The sequence below is a fragment of the Arachis ipaensis genome, chromosome B5 (genome assembly GCF_059453495.1).
Source record: "Arachis ipaensis isolate K30076 ecotype BB chromosome B5, ASM5945349v1, whole genome shotgun sequence".
NCBI lineage: Eukaryota > Viridiplantae > Streptophyta > Magnoliopsida > Fabales > Fabaceae > Arachis > Arachis ipaensis.
Window position 1 is genome coordinate 82,774,074 of NC_142440.1, and position 8,109 is coordinate 82,782,182.

The 8,109-nt window shown below is 30.1% G+C and overlaps 1 long non-coding RNA gene across 1 annotated transcript; it reads left to right on the plus strand.

Annotated features, from left to right (window-relative positions):
* The first annotated feature begins 798 nt into the window (after positions 1–798).
* On the plus strand, positions 799–7,741 carry LOC148564786 (uncharacterized). The gene is made up of 3 exons (XR_015883744.1): positions 799–1,516; positions 1,619–1,766; positions 6,858–7,741. It is a non-coding gene; the product is annotated as an uncharacterized LOC148564786 (long non-coding RNA).
* Positions 7,742–8,109: the final 368 nt, after the last annotated feature.

Sequence of the window (8,109 nt, forward strand, 5' to 3'; positions counted from 1 at the left end):
TCTGCTTGTCAAGGAGCGAGAGAATGTAAAGAAGGTTACCATTGAAGCAACTCCGGTTATCCAAGAAAAGGAGGTTATTGTTGAAGACACTACAAAGATTGATGCACTAACAGTAAAAGTTGAGAGGCTCAAAGTAACTATGTCCAACATTTCAAATATTTTACTACTGTTATAGGCTAATTTGGTATCATCTTATGCTCATAGTGATATACGTAAGTTCATGTACATAGGTGCCTAATTATTATCACAACTAAGTTATGTTGCATGTGCCTTTATCTTTGAACAGACTTCCCTTGAGATGGAAAAATAGAAAGCTGATTAATTTGAAAAAATATAATGAAATCCAAGCTTCGAGTGAAGAAAAGATTCACAAATTAGAAGACACAGAGAAGAAGGTTCGTCAGCTCCAAGAATCATTGCACAGGTAATACAAATAATGAACAGTAGAATCATTTAGTATCATGTGACTCATATTCATTAATTAATTAACTTCTTTATTGATTATTAAAGTCTCCTTTTTAGTTATAGGCTTGGTTTAATTGTGAGTCCTATGAACACGTATTCCATAAATACATATTAAGATTATTTAAAATAAAAATATTACTGTTTTTAAAAAATAAATACCTTAAAAATTCTTCTTCAAAATTTAACTTCTTCAATTTTCTAATATAAATTACTCATATGAATAATTTTAACAAAGGGTTTATAAGAAAAAAAAACTTTATTTAATTTATTTATTAAATTATTTTAGTACATTGTGCCACCTATTTAAGCACCAAAGAGTAAGTGTTTTTCTCTATGTACCATTATACCAATATCTCTGCTTATTAGTGCTCTTTTTTGTCATCCAATTTATTAGTGTTAGTGTGTGTGTGTGGCTTTTCAATCCCATCATCATTCAATTATTCAAGATGATGCACAAAAATTTTCAAAGGCTTATTGCTACTTCTCTTTCTAGGTTTCTCTTCTTATCTTCTTTCTGCTTCTGCTGTCTCTGCAACCAGTAAGACAGGCCTTCAAAGTTTTTAACTATCTTCTTATCTTCTTTCATCATTGTTATCTCTCTCTCTCTCTCTCTCTCTCTCTACATAATTATAGGATGATAACAATTTTGATAAAAAAGATTCCAAAGCTTTGGATTATTTCAGTTATTTGATATTCACATAATTTTCATGGCATCATATTCATCCTTAATTTCTTAGGTATATGATTCCTATGTGGATTTTTAACTTGTTTTCTATCTTCTTATGAACTATCCAGGAGATGCATACTCCATCAATGAATCACAGAGAATCCTCTGAAATAAAGGATAAGCCACAAAAGTCATTAAATAAGAAATAGCTAGAGAATCAAGAGTTGCTCATTAGATGCGTTGCACAACATTTTAGGCTTTGCTGGAAATAGACCAATTGCAGCCTGTATCATATACAAATCCGTATTGCATTGGAGATCGTTTTAAGTTGAGCGTACTGGTGTTTTTTATTGGATAATCCAAACTATTGGGCATGGAATTGAGGTGTGAAATGCATCAACCATATGCTACATTTATCTTTTAATCTTCCTCTTCGTTCTTAGCAGATTTTATTTCATTGACATATATATATGGCTTCAATCACAGGAGAATAATGATGTCTTGGCTTATTGGTTATCTAATGCTTCTACGCTTCTCATTACTCCAGCGTACCCTTAAAGTGAGTGGTGCAGTTGGAATGGCTCCTCAACGCCGTCGTTCTTCATCAGCAGCCCTATTTGGAAGGATGACACAAGTAAGTGTAAATTTTTTGTCTAACAGATTTAAACATTTTGCTTCTTCAGATCAGCATGGTGATTTATTTTCCTATATTTTGTTTCAGAGTTTCTGTGCAGCACCAGGGGGAGTGAACCTTTCCCTCATCAATAGTGGCATGAATGGTGGAGTGGATGCATTAAGACAATTTGAAGCCAAGTATACAACTAGTATAGAACTTAATTAACTTAATTAACTTTCAGCCTCTTTCAATTAGTTAACTAGTATAGAACTTAGTTAACTTTCAGCCTCTTTCTTAATATAATATATTTTGTAATGAAGTATATGTAATGGAAGTAGATAATATAATAGTTGTTGGAATTTTAATTCATGTATTAAGAATTCATGAGTAGTTGTTATCATTTTTATTTTTGGTATATTGTTAGAACATGTCATGTGATCAAACATATTTTTTTTGTGTGATAACTTTATGAAGGTTGGATTAGTTGATTTAAAATTACTTGTCATTGTCTAAATTTTAAAATTATCTATGAATTTTGTAAGGTTTCATTACGAAGATTAACAAAATAATATGTCACTAAACAAACTTATAGCCACGCTTTAAAAGAGTGGCCATATTGTACACTAGTCATCAACAGCCACGCGTTAAAAGTGTAGCCATATTTGTACATACAGCCATGCTTTAAAAGCGTGGCCATATCTCTTTCTATTGCTACGCTTTAAAAGCGTGGCGATATCTCACATATGGCAATGCTTTTAAAGTGTGACCATATCTCTGACATACAGCCACGCTTTTAAATGTGGCAATCTATAAAAGCATGGCAAAAAAAAGTGTGACAATAGGTCACCAAAAGTGTGGCGATAGAGTGACCAACACCCTTGCAGATGTGACCCTTTCAAAAGCGTGCCAGTAGCTCAAAAAGCGTGGTGAAAAGCTATCGCCACGCTCTTTTTAGCATTTCGCGACACTTTAAGCAATAGAGCTTTTTTTGTAGTTTTTACAATTGTGTTATGTCATCTTTATATATAGAAAACTGGAAAATAATAAAATTCTAACTAAATTAATTTGTATTTATTGTATTCAATTTAAATAGTTAACAAAGTACCTTATTTTAATTAAGCCCTTAAATTTACATGATTTCATATTGGCTCATTACATAAATTGTATAATTTTTTTTCAACGTAAATTATATAATTTGTGTGTGATATAATATCTAATACTAATATAATACAACAACAACAACAACAACAACAACAACAACAACAACAACAACAATAATAATAATAATAATAATAATAATAATAATTAATAACAACATTATTTCATAATTAATATCGTTATAAATTTATTATTTTATACAAGAGATAATAATTTTTTAACCAAATTAATCTGTATTTATTGCATTAAGTTAGAATAAGTAATAGATAATCTATTTTATTATGCTCCTTATAATTTAATGAATCAAAATAACTAATATAATAAATTATAATTTATTGATTGATATAAATTATAATAAATATGTGAAATATTAAATATCTAATTAAATCAATTAGTTGATATAATTAATTTATCATAGTGAATTGTATTTAATGAGTTAAAAAAAATAAATTAAAAAATACTTTCAGAAGCATGCCACGTCAACTTTATCATTAAGTACAGAAATCTAATTTTTATATAATATAATATATAGATTAATAACAAACATTTATTTTAAATCGGATCTTATATTGAGCTTATTTGTTTGTTTTTGAAAAAAATTAGAAAAGAGATAAATTTGCGATAAGATTAACATTAGAAAATTATTCCATGTATTTTTAGAATCTATTAAAAGAGAACATAAGAGATAAATATATTCATTAATGAGATAAAATTTGCGAATATATATTACTATCTACACATAAAAAATTAGCCACTAAATCATGTACAACTTATTTGAGCTTGAATACACATATAATTTATGATATTTTTAATATGTATTTTTTATTTCAATGTATATATTCTATATCAGTACAAGAAATTCGTCAGATACTGTCAGATTCATCGGCAAATTTAACGGCAGAATGAATCCGACAGTATATACCTCGCAAGTAACTATTTACCGCTGGATTTTTTCGTCCGCCGCTAATTACCGGTGGATTTAGTGGCGGATATAAACTTTTAATTGACAAAATTCTAGAGCTTGTTGCCATTGAATTTTTTTCTTGGTAAATCTGACGATAATATATTTTTTTTATTAATAATTAAATTAATAGTTACAGACGGATTTAATCGATGGTAAATCCGACGGTAAATTTAAATTTAAATTTAAAAAAATGTTTGAAAATTGAATATAAAATTTTAAATATTAAAATTCAATCATTTCTAAACTAACAAAATTTAAAGTTTTATAATTTTTTAATAATAATTTGTCTATAATTTTTAGTTAAAAGTTCACAAACAAGTTCAGTTACAAAAATTGAAGAAAATTAAATCAAAAATCAAAAGAGAAATTATTTACTTAATATTTACAATGAACCATAGATAAATGATTTACAAACATTTAAAAATATAGATTTAAGTATCCAATCTAAGAACATGTTGTCAAAATCGATGATACCATATGAACTACAAGTCTACAACAAAGGAAGATAACTCATATATACCAAAAACAATAATAATATATCAACTTTCAGGTAAGCATTCTATTAGAAAAATTATCATAGCTAGCAATCCAAGATTATACGTCCAAAAGAAACTTGAAATATCCAACAAGTTGTCAAAAACATCAACAAGACATTACATTATACAATCTAATGATACATAAAAACATGTTCAATATCTATTGCACCACACTACAAAATCGTTTCATACATGATTATTACTTCATGAGAGAGTGCAAATTATTGCTAAATTCATTTTCATTCTACCTTAGGAAAATTAAAATTGCAATTATAAGTGCATATGACCTAAATTAGTGACTTACACCAGAGATATCTTCACATTTCATAATAAGCACGTATTACTTATTTGAACGTCAAAACAACAATTATCTATACAAATCCTAGGGTCCTTGAAAATTGCATGTGCCGAATAAACAAACTAACAAAAAAAGTCAATTTTCACAACAAAAGTATAGCAAAACCCTATAGCAACGGTCACAATAACTTCCATTACTTTCTAGAAAGTTGAAATAGGTATATTATTAATCTCAAAATCTAGAAAATTTTGAGTACCAACTTAATTCTCATGGAATAGCACCCAAAACTATGAATCCAATAACTAAAATCTAAACAATTGTGAAATTCAATATGACATGAAAGAAAGAAAGTAAGTCAAATTTCACAACATAGAAAACAAAACAAAAAAAATGCAAAAATCTCACTTTATTATGCATCAAAATGGCGCAACCAGACTCCAATTGATCCTTATGCACCTTTCACATGGCATCTCCAAAATTACTAACAAGACCAATCCAAATAAAAATTAAGTAACTAGTTAAAATTTAGAGTAGAAAAAGAAATCAAATTAAGGCTTTTATACTTTCAGTTATTAGACTAATCAAACAAAACAAGTTACAAGTAGACAACAATTCATAAATTTTCAGTATAAACAAATTAACACAATCAAGACACTACTATCAATATTCTTATTAAGACTACTAAAGTCTCCACAGAAAATATAAATATAACAAAATCAGAAGATCAAAATAATTAGATAATCATGAGTGAACAATTCAACCAAGGTCATCACATCCAAGTAAACTAATGATACTAATTTTATAGGGATAAAATAGGGGCAGAGAAGTGTAGGGTTAGGGTTTAACAAATGGCAACAATGTCAAAAAAATAGGAGAAGGAAAGGAAGAAGATATAATTGGATGAAAGAGGAAGGGTAGCATCGCAGTTGATGGAGGCAAGTGGCGGTGGCGGAGAACAACGGAAGCAGCAACTCGCAGGGGAGAAACAAGCTCCTGCATGGCAAACTTGTAACACCCTACCACACAAAACCTTATGCTATAGTTGTAAATCATAGGTAGTGAGGCATTACGATACCTAAAAGAAAAGATACATGCATAATATTTGAAGGGTAATGATATAGCTAGGAGCCTCTGAAGGAAGGATAAACAAAAATGATAATTGTTATCACACTCAAAGCGTCAAAGCAAGAGAAAACGTCGTATACAAGAGCAAAAGATATAATATATATATATATATATAATGTACATAAGATTCAGAATAAGATACATAATAAGCATGGTTCTCAAAATTGGACCGGACCGGCCGACCAAACCGGTCAAACCGGGAACCGGCAATAAAAATGGCCGATCCTATGAGAAAATCTGTTAATTTAAAAATCATCCAAAAACTATCAACCCGGTCGAGAACGGGCCAGTTGGACCGGACCAAAAACTGGCCAGTTCTTTCTAAACAATGTCGTTTTGCATATTTTTAAAAAAAAAAAACCAACGCTCCCTTTCCCCCAACCCTCCCTCCTTCGTGCATTTGTCATTCTCACTCAGTAAAGAACCCTCATTCTTTAAAGTTCAAAAAGACAAAAACCCAAAACCAAAACACTAGCTTCTTCAATGGTTCCATCGCCGCCGTTCGTGGTCGTCAACCTCTCCACAGCTTCCTTCTTCGCCAAGGTTCTGAGACCTAACCCTCTATTCTAGCTCTGCTCGGCGTACATCCTCCCGTGGCTACTCTGTTCAAGTTGCTCACCGTCGTATCACCATTTGCCGTCTCTTCGTCGTCCTGCTCTCCGTCATGCTTGTCGCTGTCGAAGGTTAGTGACAGTGCTTACATGGTTTTTCCTTTTATGCTCTGTTCTGATTACAGGGATTTTTTTTGTTGAAATTATTGATGAAAATGGCATTGTTATGATGTCTGATTTCTAATTCTTGATTTCAATATCATTGTTGATGAAAATTGCTTTGTTCTAATTTCTGTTTTCAATATTATTGTTGAAATTATTGATGAAAATGGCTTTGTTATGCTGCTACTGCTGTTTCTAATTCCGATTTCCCAAACTCATGTTTATATACCTTTCTTTTGTTAAAAGCCCCCTTGAAGTTCATCATTTTATGGGAGTAGGGTTTTTGAAGTTTTTAATTTGGGTAATTTCCTTCAGGACCATTAGGAAACTAAAGAGTTTAAAGGTGTTCTCGAAAGGGAAATCTTGAAGGTTAAGGTACAATCTCCCTATAAAGTATTTCACGAGAGAAAACTTGAGTGTTCAGGAAAGATATCTTAGATTTCCTGCTATAGTGGCACTTATATTCAATACTAAGAAGAGAAGATGTGATTACTGCAGTTTGACTTGAGAAATAGCTAATAGTTGTTTGGATTACCAGTGATTAAGGAGCAACATCTTTGAAATTAGTTGTTCTGCACTTGTGCAGTTTGCATATTAGTTTTCTTTTTTGTATTAAAACTATTAATATAATAACGTTGACTTTCACATCATTAAAATTTATGTTATCTTTCTAATCTGAAGTAACAATATATGCCAATATAGGGCATACTTTCTGGTGCCAGTGAACATTACCAAGCAAGGATGGAACTGTGATAGCCTTTTCATCTTTCAGTCTCTATTTCCTAGCTTAGCCATTGCATTGTCTGTTGATTTTAATATGAACATGTTGCTACTGTTTATAGTAATGTTGTTTGATACCCTATGGTACTTTCATCCTAACCCACAAATGCTGATGAACTAACCTATATATTTCTTGTATGAATTTTTTTCCTGAATTATTTTTGGGGGGTTGACTCATTTTATGTGTATCTACCTATAGCTCATATCCTTTTTTGGAAGGAGGACTTTTTGGACAATTTTTCATTCTTCTTATATTTCTGTGCATAAATATTTCAGACATGGTCCTTAAGTTGTTTGATTAGGACATGATAATTGAATATTATTTTTTATTTTTATTTTTTTCTGAGTGGTTAATTGTACTAACAATCTTTAAGATTTTAGATTATGTTGATTATTAATTTGGAAGATAACATTTTATGTAGTATTTTAAATTTGGAAGAAATTTTAAATTTTATGTTAGACTATAATTATATTTTAGGATGTTTATTTATAATTTTTATATTATTTTATTTTAAAACGGTTTTTTCGATTGAACAACGGTTGGACTGGTTGGACCAATAAACCAGTAAACCAATGACTAGAGCGGTTCGATGACCAGTTTGATTCTTAGAACCTTGATAATAAGTACTAGTCTCGACTTGTGAAGAAAAGGTCGACTAGAATATTACAAACTAGAAGTGTATAAAATAACATCCTATTTCTCCAAAAATAGAAATCTGTAAGAGGAATGTGCAATAATAAGTTCCAAAAGTGGAAAATAATACTAAGTATCAAAATAAATCCAAAA